Source organism: Dipteris shenzhenensis, chromosome 24 (assembly GCF_047967505.1).
Source record: "Dipteris shenzhenensis isolate YYH24624 ecotype China chromosome 24, Dip_SZ_1.0, whole genome shotgun sequence".
Classification (NCBI taxonomy): domain Eukaryota; kingdom Viridiplantae; phylum Streptophyta; class Polypodiopsida; order Gleicheniales; family Dipteridaceae; genus Dipteris; species Dipteris shenzhenensis.
Genome location: NC_141619.1, coordinates 7,246,919 through 7,261,293, shown reverse-complemented (window position 1 = coordinate 7,261,293; position 14,375 = coordinate 7,246,919). Strand labels below are relative to the sequence as shown.

Below are 14,375 nucleotides of genomic sequence, written 5' to 3'. Positions count from 1 at the left end.
TGGGATGGCCTTACAGTGGAATTTTTTCTTGAATACTGGGATCTTCTCAAGCCCATTTTGCTGCGTACGATCAACCATGCCTGGGAACAGCAACATATGCCAGTTTCTTGGAAAAAAGGGCTAGTAAAGCTTCTTCCCAAAAAGCAGATTTGTGAATCATTGGCTGATTGGAGACCCATTACTCTTATGCTTGTCATTTATAAAATCATCACCAAAATGGTGGTTGATCGTATTAAAGAATACTTGCATGATGGTTTACATCTTGCACAATATGGTTTTGTTCCTCGCAGACATATTACTGATAATATCTCAAATGCTTATGTTGGAATTGAGTATGCCAAATACACAGGATGTTCTTTTACTGCAAGTTGAGATTGCCAAGGCTTTTGATACTGTCCAATGGGACTTCATCTCTCAGACAATGCATGCTTTGGGATTTGGGCAGAAATTGCAGCATATCATATACTGGCTTTATAGTGACAGTCAAGTTGCTTGCATTCTTTCTGGGGATATCTCCGAAGCATGGACTCTTCGTTGTTCGGTGCGTCAAGGCTGTCCACTTAGTGCGCTACTGTATGCTATAGCCACGCACCCCATGCTTCAGTATATGGATCATCTCGTAGCTACGGATAAGCTACATGGTTTGGAAATTCATGACAGTAAACCATTGCTTGCTCAAACTTCAGATGATTCTTTTTTCACTCCAATACAGAGTAGGATCTTTCAGAGCTAATGCAAGCTCTTTCTTTATAGGGTTTAGCTGCTGGGCTTCATGTAAATTTTCAGAAATGAAAATTGTTGCCTTTGCATTCCAAAAAATGGCACTCTCTTTTATGGCCTGGAGAAATCATCTCACCAACTCAATTGGTTCGTCATCTTGGCTATCCTTTGAGTTGGACACTTTCTCCTCGTCAACAATTTGATTGGATTCTCGCAGCTCTCAAGAAAAAGCTGGAGTAGTGGAAATTGGCAACTTGGCCTCTGCATGTTCTTATTCGAATTGTGCAATCTATTCTGATAGTGTATATTCAATTCTACTTGCCTCTTATTATGTTCAGCAAGGTCGATCTTGCCTCTTTTATGTCTGAGGTTCTAGAAATCTTCTGGTGTTCTCGCCATGGCAAAAAAAGCTTGTGTTTGCTTCACGTACAATAGCTTTGTTCTCCAAAGATGCATGGAGGTCTTAATATTATCAATATCCATCTCTATACATTCTTGCCCATAAGGAGAAACTCATGCTACAATTTTTGCAAGATTCTCAACCATGGGCTGCCATGATTCGTCATTTATTCTTGTATGTTGAATCTCCAGCTTTTGGTCATTGGTAGCTTACCCAGTGAGAGTTTCTTTTTGGTTCTGTGACAAGCAAAATCCCTGGCTGTCCTTTGGTTTCCCATTTGTTAATGGATTGCAAACATATCCTTTCCCACTTGGATTGGCATGGCAGTGATTCCTTGCAGGGCAACTCTTTCAGAGTTGAAAGTATACATTGGTTTAGAGTGTTCGCCCTTCCTTTGGCTTTGCAGGAACCTCAACGTTTGTATTTTCTGAGTCTCAAGGGGATTCGTTTGGTTCAGGATGTTATTGATGATGCTGGATTTCCCCTTACTTTTCCTTTGGCCGTCGCCAAATTTCGCCTTGGAATGCATTATCGTCCACTTTGGCGTAAGATTACGATCGTCTTTAAGACTGGACACTTTCTTCTGTGGGCTTGTCATGCCGTCCTCTGCAGTTCGCACATATTATTGTCTCTTCTCTTTATAAAGTTCTACTTCCTCCACCATTTATCTCGCAAAAGGCAAATCAGCTTTGGCATCTTAATCGTCCTATGAAATGGTGGCGAAAGCGTTTGAGACAGATTTGGCATTCTAAGATTCCTCTCCGTCAGCAGGTTTTCTTGTGGAGAGTTTTGTTGGGTGTTCTTTCTCATGGACAGCTCTTGGCATGATGACATATTGCTTCCTCTATTTGTCGTAGATGTTTGGCTCCTAGAGAGACTGTGCCTCATCTCTTTTGGCATTGTCCTTTCTCTTGTGCTTTTTTGGACTTCCTTGGGCAGATTTTGAGAGCTCGGTTTCCTTAGATTGCTTTTGGCAAGTTCTTCTGGCTTTTTGGTGTACATCCACCCATACAGGAGTTTGATTTCTTTTTTGTTTGGGTTCGGTACTGGGCACTCTGGAAGGATCCCAATTGTAGGGTCTTTGGTGATCTTGTTTTTTCTAATCTTTCTTTAGACACTCTTTGTAGCAATCGCTTTTTGATTGCTTGCAATCTCGTGTCTTTGATCATGATGTATATTTGTTCTACAATGAGATTTTCTCTTGATGTATTATAGCTCTCCCTTTCAAGGATAGTTTTTTTTGTAATATAATGACTCGAAGATTCCACAAAAAAAAAGTGTGTGTGTAAGAGAGTTTTTTAGAGCATTGTTACAGCAATCTTTGTATGATGCTTGTTGTCATGATGACTTGGATGTATCATTTTAGAGGTGTTTTCCCACTTTTTTTGATTTTTCAGAATAGTCTTTTCTTTAGACTATTCTCATTGTAAAAACTTTTCTTAATATAAATACAGTGGTTTCACCCCAAAAAAAAAGTGTGTGTGTGTATGAGTGGTGTGTGTGAGGAGGAGAGGAGCGGACCTGCCTTGCAGCCAGCCCAGCTTGTGTGCAAGCCCATCGTTTAGGGCTTCCTGCGCCCTTTCTTGGTTCCTATGCCAGCCCACGTGCCCTTGTGCTGCTTTTGCTAAACTTTTCTCGCCATTTTTGGCCCTCGATTTTCTGCTGCAGGTCCTGTCAAGGTTTCGTACTGTTCCGTACAGCTTGTACGGATTTCGTACATTCTGTACTGCCATCCTGGGCCCGTCTACGCTCCTTCGTGATCCCTGCGGTTATTGTCGTGAAGTTTACTGCATTTTTTCCCCCTCTCTTCTTCCTTCATTCCTTTTTGACGTCTTCAACATCTCCTTGTATTTCTTGTTCCGGCCTTTTCAGTCTCGTATACAGCTAAGCTGCTTGTATCCTATGTGGAGATATTTCTGAAGAGTGGACCCTTCGGTGCTTAGTATGACAGGGTTGTCCACTAAGTGCATTGTTATATGCCATAGTCACTCATCCTACGCTTCTGATTCCTTTTGTACTCCACAGAATACTGAGCAGAATCTAGCTTGCTTGATGCAGGCATTATCATTATATGGGTTGGCAGTGTTAGCACCTATGTGTTGGGAGTGTAGGGTGACACCTTAGGTGTAGGCCCGGGGCACTTTTTAACTCCAACTAGTGGAGGTTTTTTTCCCCCAAGCTTGGCAGGCACACTTCCATGTGACCTGCAGGGTGTGCTTAGCAAGGTGTGCTTAGCAAGCACAACCTTATCCATGTATATGATGTGACTTTAGTCACATCTTCTATATCAATTTTTGAGCTTTGTGTGCTTGCTCTCTCCTCGTGTGTCTCGTCTCTGCACCAACAAATGGTATCAGAGCCTCGTTGAGCTCTTGCCTCCGGCCCAAGCTCCGGCTGCTATTCAGTCCGTACATCCAAAGACTGTCCGTACGACTGTACGAAATTTGTACCCTGCACATTTCGCTAGCTGCGCTGACGCCATACCAGTGTATCTGCAATCAGTTCGCCGTACGGGGTATTTGCAAATAGGTCGTCGTCCGTACGTTCGCCGTACCTTTTGCATCATTTCCGTACTGGACTTGCGCCACTTGTCCGTACCTGCTCATACTCTATCATACCTACCGTACCTGACGAATTTGCTCAAACTTGCGTTGTCGTTGTACGTACTAGTCGTACTTACCTACGTCATCGTCGTACGTACTAGTCGTACTTGTTGTCGTACCCGTCGTATTGCTTGTACCTACCGTACCTACTCGTATTGTACCTGTAGCAGCGTCGTACCAGCTTACCTGCGTTGCTCGTACCAGCATCTGTACATCGTTGAGTGTCTGTACATCACCTGGCCGTACAGGTTGTACCTGCGTACAAGTTCTTTCTTGCAGGAGAAATTTGCAGGTGATCTTTGGCAGGCACATTTTGTAGACAGCCATTGTTTGGCTTAGTTTTTGGGAGCACATTTGGGGCATTTTGTTTGTTGCAGACATTGCAATCAAATTGCAGAATCTACTTAAAAAATTTGGGGTTTTTTGGTTCTGCTTGCAATCTTGCAGACAGATTTGCAGATTTAGTCCAAACATTTGGGGCTTTATGTTGAAATTGCAAATTTTGGGGCTTTCTGTGCTATTGCCCCTTTCTGGTTGCAATTTCAAGCGAAATTTGGGGCTTTCAGTTTTGCAGTACAATTTCTTGAAGAAATTTGGGAAAATTCTGTGCAATTGCAATGGCAGAAAGGGATGTTTTTGGATTGCTCTCTGCAGAAGATAAATTGGATGGGACCAACTATCCTCTCTGGTCGTACATGATGCGACATGTGCTTGTGGCCAAAGGTTTTTGGGGCATTGTGGATGACACTCAGTTGCGTCCACATGCACCAACAAATGCTCCTTCACCTAGTTCAGAGGGCGAGTCATCTCGGATTACAGAGATATCACAATCACCTACTCCAGAGCAGAGTCGATGGGATGGCTGAGATGCCAATGCACATGCCTTGATTGCATTATCTGTTAAAAGAAGCATTATTCCTCACATCCGGTCATGCAAAACAGCAAGGGCAGCTTGGGAAAATTTGGCAAAGTTGTACCAAGTTAGGAATGAAGCCCGTGTGGCATACTTGAAGAGGAAATTGGAGACTCTTCCTATGCTTGATGGTGATTCCATGGATGATTATCTCACGAAGGTAAAGGATTTACGGGAGCAATTAGCATCTGTGGATGAGATTATTCCGGATGCCTCGTTGGTTTCTACAGTGTTGTAGGCCATCCCCGACACGTATCAGAATGTGTCCACTACTATGCGGCTTGTGATGAAGGGCAATCCCAATTCAATTACCTTCGATGAGCTTGTTTCTGTACTCTTGCAAGAGGAGCAGTCCAGATATAATAGGACCGTGATGCGTGTGGCTGATCAGGCTTTTATTGCTAGCCAGAAAGGCAAAGGTAAGGCTGCGTTTCAGGGGGGCAGCAAGCCCAAGAAAGATGCAGGCCAGCCATCTGGCAAGTATGAAAAAGAGGGTGATAAACCCAAGAAAAAGGGGAAGTGCAACTATTGCAGGAAGCCAGGATGCAAGAGGCTTGAGAAGGAAAAGAGCAAAGGGGCCAGCATGGCAGTGATGGATAATGTCCCCAAGTCGGATAACAAAGAGGCTGCAAATTACACTTATACATCCTCCCATGATGAGGAATGGGCTTTTGCAGTGTTATGCAGTACAATCTGGGAGTGATGCCAATGTATGGTATTTTGACAGTGGTGCTAGCAAGCACATTACCTCACAGAAGGGTTTGTTTACATCTTATGCAGCTGGTTCTCATGGAGGCACGGTGACATGTGCCAACAACTCCTCCCATCCTGTGCAAGGAGTGGGAAAGATTGTACTTACCGCAGCAAATGGTGGTGCATTTACACTCTGTGATGTGCTATGGGTGCCTGGCATCAAAAAGAATTTGCTTTCAGTTTCAGCCATTGCCCATGGTGGCTTAATGGTGAAGTTTTTGGATGACAGATGCACCGTACATGACATTAGTGATGGTGATACAATTGTGGCTTCTAGAACTTTATGCCATGGTCTTTACAGACTTGATCACTATGAAAGTGCTTTGCATGATGCTTTATTCACCACCACCCCATCACAGTTAGCAAATGCTGAATTATGGCATGCTCGATTTGGCCATCTCAATTTCAGAAGTTTGCTGCGTTTACACAGCCATGAAATGGTGTCCGAGATGCCACACATACATACTCTGACTCGCCATGTATGCGAGGGATGTATCTTGGGGAAGATGCATTGCACACCGATTCCCAAAGATGGGACTGTCAAAGCTGTCCGTAGATTACAGCTTATACACAGTGATGTTTGTGGTCCTATGAGGACTCCATCTATTGGGGGATATCTGTATTTTGTCACTTTCATTGATGATTTCTCTCGTTTCACGTGGCTCTACCCATTGAAGGAGAAGTCAGAGGTGTTTACAAAATTCAGACATTTAATTACTCAGGTTGAGAATTATGCCTCAGAAAAAGTGGGGACACTTCGCACTGATAGAGGGGGAGAATACATGTCCAAGGAATTTCATGCATATCTTGCAGAGAGAGGCATCATCCATCAGTGTACCACTCCATACACCCCAGAGCAAAATGGGCTCGCTGAAAGGAAAAACAGGTCGGAAATGGAGATGGGTAGATGTATGCTCAAAGGCAAAGGTTTGCCCAATAGGTTCTGGATGGAAGCTCTCATGTGTGCAAATTATGTACTTAACAGATGGCCCACAAAGGCCTCGCATAATCTTACCCCGTATGAGGCATGGCATGGTAAGAAGCCTTCTGTTGCTCATCTCAGAGTATTTGGTTGCTTGGCCTATGCACATGTGCCTAGGTAATGGAGCATCAATCTTACTCTCCTTGAGAGTCTGTAACAGCCAGTTTGGGACTGTTTTTGCTGCATGTATGTCTGCAATTTCTTGCTGAACCACCTGTTCTACTGCTTGTGGAGGTGGCAAGACATCCTGTGGCTGAACTGGAGCATCGGGAGGTGGCTGTACAGCAACATCATACTAAACTTGATGATAAGGCTCTCAAATGTATTTTCGTGGGGTACAGTGTTGAAAGCAAAGGGTATTGGCTGTATCATCCATCCAGCAGGAGGATTATTACAAGCAGGGATGTCATTTTTGCTGAGGATTCCACTCAGCCATTGCTGTCCTGTCAAAAACAGCCCGTGTCTACTCCAGGGATGTGTTTGAACAAATTCTGCCCATGACAACTGAAGGTCCCTCATTTTCAGAACATTCCAGTTTGATTCCCCATGCTGTTACGCAGGCCGGTACAGAAACTAATCAGCCTATTGTGGCTGAACCACATATGCCTATAGATGAGGCAAATATTGACCAGGCAGTTGATGAGGAAAGGACAGCCATTCAGTCATCCAAACGAGTGCCCAGGTGGCTGATTGAAACATTACGGGACAGCAGGTTACATACTCCTTTACCTGCGAGGACTCGTGCAAAATCTCATCATGCATCTGGGTTGTTTACTGATTATGCCTTTCAGAGCACATGCAGTGATGAAGAACTTCTGACATTTGTGGATGCTGCAGAGGGCAGTAATTGGATGGCAGCATGCATTCAGAATATGATTCTATCATGCAAAATGAAACATGGCACTTAACTGAATTGCCTCCAGGCAAAAAGGCCATTGGTACTAAGTGAAGCAAATAGAATGAGTGAGAGAGAGTAAGAGAGAGTGAGAGAGCAGGAGGCTTGGAAGCTGAAGACGTAGTTGCAATAGAATGGTGAGTACTACTCATTGAAGGAAAAAGATAAGGTTTTGTCCTAGTGACAAAACCTTAGTAGTCACTAACCATAGTTAGTGAACTAACTGTGGTTAGGGGGAAAAACCTCTTAATGAGGGAAAAATGCCCCTAACTAGCTTATTATATTACATTGGTCACTGCTGAATTATGTCTATAATTCTAACACCCCCCTGCAGTGCCAATGTCATGTACAAGGCTAATCAATCACCAAACGGATATAAGCTCAGGGCACTGCGAAATGCCTCAAACTTTTCACGTGGTAGTGCTTTGGTGAAAATATCTGCAACGTTGTCATGTGTGGACACAAAGATCATACTGATCTCTCCTGCATGCAACTTCTCTCTGACGTAGTGATAGTGAACCTCAATGTGTTTCGTGCGAGCATGAAACACTGGATTCTTTGCCACTGCAATGGCACTCTGACTATCAGTGAGAATTGGAGAGGGACCCTCCAAAGACAGATGAAGATCAGCAAATAGACGTCGCAGCCAAACACATTCAACTGTTGCTGTGAAAGCTGCCCTGTACTCAGCTTCACATGATGAGGTAGCCACTGTAGATTGTTTCTTGCTCAGCCATGAAATACAAGATTTACCCAGAAAGAAACAATTGCCACTAGTGGACTGCCTAGTGTCATAATCACCAGCCCAATCTGAATCACTGTAGGCATACATCTGCAAGTCACCCCCCTGGGAAATAGTAAGCCAAAAGACTTTGTGCCCTGCAAATAACGGAAGATGCGCTTAACTGCCTGCCAATGCATAGTTTTTGGGCTGTGCATGTACCTGCTCACCTGAGATACTGCAAACTGAATATCAGGTCTAGTGTTGCAGAGATATATGAGGCATCCAACAGCCTGACTGTAAAGTGTGGCATCAACTAATTCTCCTGCATCATGCATTGTGAGTTTCAGCCCTGGTTCCATAGGAGTGGATATGGGCTTACACTGTTGCATGTTAAATCTGTCCAAGAGTTTCTGAACATACTTGGACTGAGACATAACAGTGCCACGTCTCTCATGAGAGAACTGGATCCCCAAATAAAAGTGAAGCAGTCCCAAATCTGACATGTCAAAGTTGGTCTGCAAATCAGCTTTGAAATCTGCAATTTTTTCTTCATTGGACCCTGTGAGCAGTAAGTCATCGACATAAAGAAGGATGACCAATATTTCCCCCCCATCCATCTTGATGTAGAGGGTGCTCTCAGTAGGACTATTGTGCAGCCCCTTGCTGGTCAAAAAGGCATGTATCTTGGCATACCATGCACGAGGGGCCTGTTTCAGCCCATATAAAGCTTTATTGAGCTTGCATACTTGAAGTGCATTTGCTGTAATGTCAAAGCCCGGAGGTGGTATGACATACACCTCTTCCAGCAAGTCCCCATTCAAGAAGGCTGTTTTTATGTCCAACTGATGAACATTCCACTCAAAATGTGCAGCCATTGCAATTACTGATCGGATGGTGGTCATCCGGGATGTAGGAGCGAATGTCTCCTCATAATCTATGCCCTTTTTCTGAGCATAGCCCTTAGCAACCAGTCTGGCCTTATATCGGTCAATGGAGCCATCTGGCTTCCGTTTGACTTTAAATACCCATCGTGTGCCAATGGCATGTTTACCCTGTGGCAAGTCCACAACATCCCAAGTCTGATTTTTTGCAATGGACTGCAACTCATCGTGCATGGCATTCATCCAATGCACATTACCTTTTGCCTCTTCAAATGTGGCAGGCTCCTCCTCATCAAGGAGAGTACCTGCATATGCTGATTCCACTGAATTAGCACCTTCCATGTGCCTTGCTGCATTGCGAGTCCTGCCAGGTAACGGAGCATCAAGTTTACTCTCCCTGAGAGTCTGTAACAGCCAGTTTGGGACTGTTTTTGCTGCATGTATGTCTGCAATTTCTTGCTGCACCACCTGTTCCACTGCCTGTGGAGGGGGCAAGACATCTTGTGGCGGAACTGAAGCATTTGGAGGTTGCTGTAAATTCTGATTTGGATCAGAAAAATCTGCAGGGTAACCCAAAGCAATGGGTAGCAACCCTTCAAAGACATCCTCTGAAGACGAAGGCATTTGAAATTCAGCCTGAGTGTGAGCTGAATTTTCAGAAAATATCACATTTCTACTTACAATGATTTTGCGTGTAGCAGGATTGTAGAGACGGTACCCCTTGCTTTCTGCACTGTATCCAACAAATATGCATTTGATGGCTTTATCTGACAATTTGTGCCTAAATTCAACTGGCACATGTGCATAGGCAAGGCATCCAAAGACTCGGAAGTGATCCACTGAAGGCTTCCTGTCATTCCAGACCTCAAAAGGAGTTTTTGTTTTTAAAGCCTTAGTGGGAGCCCTGTTCAAAATGTAATTGGCACACATCAAACCCTCTAGCCAGAATTTATGAGGCATGTGTTTGCTTTTCAGCATACATCTGTCCATCTCCATGAGGGTTCTATTTTTCCTCTTAGCTTTGCCATTTTGCTGAGGGGTCAGCCTGACTGTGAGCTGATGCACAATACCCTTTTGCTTGAGAAAAGCATCAAATTCTGCAGATAGGTATTCCCCACCTCTATCCGTGCGTAATGTCTGTATCTTGAGTCCGGTTTCATTTTCAACCATGGCTGAAAAGTGTTTAAACACCGTGAACACTTCAGATTTCTTTTTCAGCCCATAAACCCAAGTAAAATTGGAGTAGTCATCAATAAATGTGACAAAGTAGAGATGACCACCCAATGACGGAGTCCTCATGGGACCACAGACATCACTGTGTATAAGCTGCAATTTGCGAATAGCTTTAACTGAACCATCCTTCTTGAAGGGGAATTTATGCATTTTACCTAAAATGCACCCTTCACAGGCATGTGGAGGAGGTATCTCAAGAGGTGGCAATGCATCAACCATTGAAAATTTTTGAAGTGTCATTAAGCTGTTGTAATGCATGTGGCCATATCTGGCATGCCATAATTTTGCATTTTGCATGGCAGCTGTAGGGGTAGAAACTGCCAGAGCATGGGCTGCTCTTTTCTCAAAAAGATCAAGCTGAAAAAGCCCACGCAGCAAAGTACCAGATAACCTTAAGGCATAGTTAGCTTCCCTGTCTCGGACAGCACATTTGTCATCCTCAAAGATGACCTGAAATCCCCCTCTGTTAAGAGTGGACACTGAAAGAAGATTTTTGGTTATGCCAGGCACATATAAGACATCTGAAAGTCTGAAAATTGAGCCATCAATTGCAGTGAGCTTAACCTCTCCTGTGCCACGTACTGAATATGAGGAGTTGTTGGCACAAGTGACTTTCTTACCAACAGGAGGTGGATGCAAGGAAGTAAAAAGACACTTCCTAGAAAAAGACACTTCCTAGAAGTGATATGCTTGGATGCACCGCTGTCAAAATACCATGTGTTCAGTGTTTCATTAACACTGAAAGCAGAGGCATCTGTAGAAGAGTCAAAGCTGCAAGTCAAAAATGCATATGTATCATCACTGCAAGAGGCTGTACTATCCCGAGCATCTGGAACAGCCAACCTGGAATCTGAAATGCAAGATAAAAAGGCATAATCCTGTCCAACAAAGTTGGCTGCAGCATCCCCACTATGAGATGCATGAGGGGCTGAATCTGAAACAGCCATACCTGAGCTGTTTTTCTTTTCTTTTGCAATCCTTTTCTTGCATTCTGCTATGTGATGACCTGGCTTTTTGCAGAAGTGACAAAAACCCTTCTTTTTGGGTTTACTTGCATCACTTTTAGCCTTTTGTGAAGGCTGTCCTGACCCACTGGAGGGCTGATTTGCTGCTGTCTTTGCCTGTCCCTTTGTTTTTGATTTAAATTTTGAGAGCATGGCTTGTTCACCTGCACGTGAAGCCAAATTTTTCCTGGTCTGCTCTTCCTGAAGCAGAAGTCCTATCAACTCATGAAAAGTGAGGGGATTTGCACCCCCCCTCATTGATAAGTTCAGGGAAGTGTGAAAGCTGAGATAAGACTCAGGAAGAGAATTCAGAGTGGTTGTAATCATCTCTGAATCAGGAATAATTTCATCTATGTTTAACAATTGCTCTTTGAGATCCTGTAGCTTTGTGAGGTGGACTGACATGGAGTCACCCTCCTCCATATGTGTATTGCTCAACTCTCTTTTTAAGAAAGATACCCTGGCATCATTCCGTGCTGCATACATGCTTTCCAATATATCCCACGCTGCCCTGGAGGTCTTACACGACCGGATATGCGGAATGATAGATCTTTTTACTGAAAGAGAGATGCATGACAAAGCTAAGGCATCCCGTGAATCCCATCTCTTCTGCTCTGGAGTATTGACTGTAGCTGCACCAACAACTTGTCCTGCAGCTGCACCCTGTGCACGACCTCTTCCACCTCCTTGCTGAGGAGGGGTAGCAGGTGCAATATCTGCTGGTCGGATCTCATCCCCATTGACATTACGTACCATAAAACTCCAGAGGGAGTAGTTGGTACCTTCCAACTTGTCTTCTTGTGAAAGACCACCAAATGGAAACTCATTCTGATTTTGATGGGCCATTCTTGAGAAAAAGATTGAAGCAGATACAGATCTGAATTCCCTTACTGGGAATGGAATGCACAACTTCCAAAGAACACAGCCAAGCACGGGCTGTATATTGCAACTTAGATTTCTGTACTTAAGCTGTCAGAAATCTGTCCAAGCATCAAAAACTCTCCAAAATCTGCCAAAAGTGTTTCAAACACTCCAAGAAAGGCAGTATGTACTGAATACTCCAAAAAATGCTCTCTCAACACAAAAGCCCCAATTTGTGGCTAGAAATTGCAGCCAGAAAGGGGCAAAATTACTGAAAGCCCCAAATCTGCAATTTTTAAACAAAAGCCCCAAATTTCAGACTAGATCTGCAATTTTGCTCCAGATGTAGCTCCAAACCTGCACAATGATTGCAATGTCTGCAAAATACAAAATGCCCCAAATGTACTCCAAAACAACTGCACCAAACTATGGTTTTCTGCAAGTACGGACGAGTTGGAGCAGGCTTGTGACGTGGAGCAAAAGAGGTACGATGAAGGGAGCAGGGAGCCCGAGGCTCTTGGACCAAATGAAGCAAATAGAATGTGTGAGAGAGAGCAAGAGAGAGTGAGAGAGCAGGAGGCTTGGAAGCTGAAGACGTAGTTGCAATAGAATGGTGAGTACTACTCACTGAAGGAAAAAGATAAGGTTTTGTCCTAGTGACAAAACCTTAGTAGTCACTAACCATAGTTAGTGAACTAACTGCGGTTAGGGGGAAAAACCTCTTAATGAGGGAAAAATGCCCCTAACTAGCTTATTATATTACATTGGTCACTGCTGAATTATGTCTATAATTCTAACACTAAGTGGGTCTACAAGATTAAGCGGAAGGCTGATGGTTCAGTAGACCGCTTCAAAGCAAGACTCGTTGCGAAAGGGTATGCTCAGCAAAAGGGTATTGATTTTGATGAAACCTTTGCCCCTACCTCTCGCATGACCACTATCAGATGCATGATCGCCATGGCAGCCCATCATGGATGGCAAGTACATCAGTTGGACATCAAAACAGCGTTCCTACATGGAGACTTGCATGAGGAGGTTTATGTTACACAGCCTCGTGAATTTGTGCAGGATGGACAGGAACACTTGGTGTGCAGGCTTCGCAAAGCTCTGTATGGCCTTAAGCAGGCACCTAGAGCTTGGTATGAAAAGATACACACATATTTGGTTGCCTAGGGATTCAGCAACAGTCCAACTGAAAGTACCCTCTATGTTAAAAGGACTCAGGATGTTTTCTTGGTTATTGCTTTATATGTTGATGACATGCTGCTCACAGGCTCCAATGAGCAAAATATTGCAGCCTTCAAGGCTGAATTACATTCCTCATTTGAGATGAGTGATCTGGGCCCTTTGCATTTTTATTTGGGCATTCAGTTTATACAGCGGGATGATGGTATTGTTCTGATACAAACTAAGTACATCCAGAAGTTGCTTCAGCGGTTCTCTTTCCAAGATTGCAAGCCAGTTGCAACTCTTGTGGAGACTGGGATGAAATTCAGCATTGAAGATTCTGGGGATGCTTTTGATCAGACATTGTACCAGCAGGCTGTGGGCTGTTTGATTTATTTATGCAATACACGGCCAGATATTCAGTTTGGGGTCTCCTTATTGAGCAGATTCATGCATTGCCCAGGAACCAAGCATTGGAAGGCTGTTATGCGGGTGTTCCGCTATTTGCACAGTACTATGCACCTTGGTTTATTCTTTCCCAAGGGGGCTGATCCACAGCTGCATGCTTTCTGTGACTCCGATTGGGCAGGATGCTTTGACACAAGAGTGTCCACTTCAGGTTTTTGCTTGTACTTTGGGCAGTCATGCATCTCTTGGTTGAGTAAGAAGCAACCCTCCGTGGCCACTTCCAGTTGTGAAGCTGAGTACAGGGCAGCTTTCACAACCACCGTTGAGTGTGTTTGGCTCAGGCGATTATTTGCTGATTTGGGTATGAGACAGGAGTCTGCTACCTCCATTTTTACAGACAGTCAGAGTGCTTTGGCAGTTGCGAACAATCCCGTCTTCCATGCTTGCATAAAGCATATTGAGGTTCATTATCATTATGTCAGAGAGAGATTGTCTGCCTCAGAAATCAGCATGATCTATGTGCCTACACATGACAATGTGGCAGATATATTCACCAAAGCATTGTCTCATGAGAAGTTCGAAGGCTTTCGCAAGCTTCTGAACTTACTTCCTTTTGGTGATTGATATCACATTTGCCTCGTACACTGTCACCACTTCACTCCAGGGGGGTTTGTTAGCACCTATGTGTTGGGAGTGTAGGGTGACACCTTAGGTGTAGACCCGGGGCACTTTTTAACTCCAACTAGTGGAGGTTTTTTTCCCCCAGCTTGGCAGGCACACTTCCATGTGACCTGCAGGGTGTGCTTAGCAAGCACAACCTTATCCATGTAT

The 14,375-nt window shown here is 44.0% G+C and overlaps 1 protein-coding gene and 1 pseudogene across 3 annotated transcripts in view; both read left to right on the top strand.

Annotated features, from left to right (window-relative positions):
- The window catches only part of SNF4 (sucrose nonfermenting-like protein), a 145,640-nt gene that overhangs the window by 60,165 nt on the left and 71,100 nt on the right, over window positions 1–14,375 (top strand). The gene's annotated exons all lie outside the window — the stretch shown is intronic.
- Window positions 13,449–14,168, top strand: LOC147886147 (secreted RxLR effector protein 161 pseudogene; annotated as a pseudogene).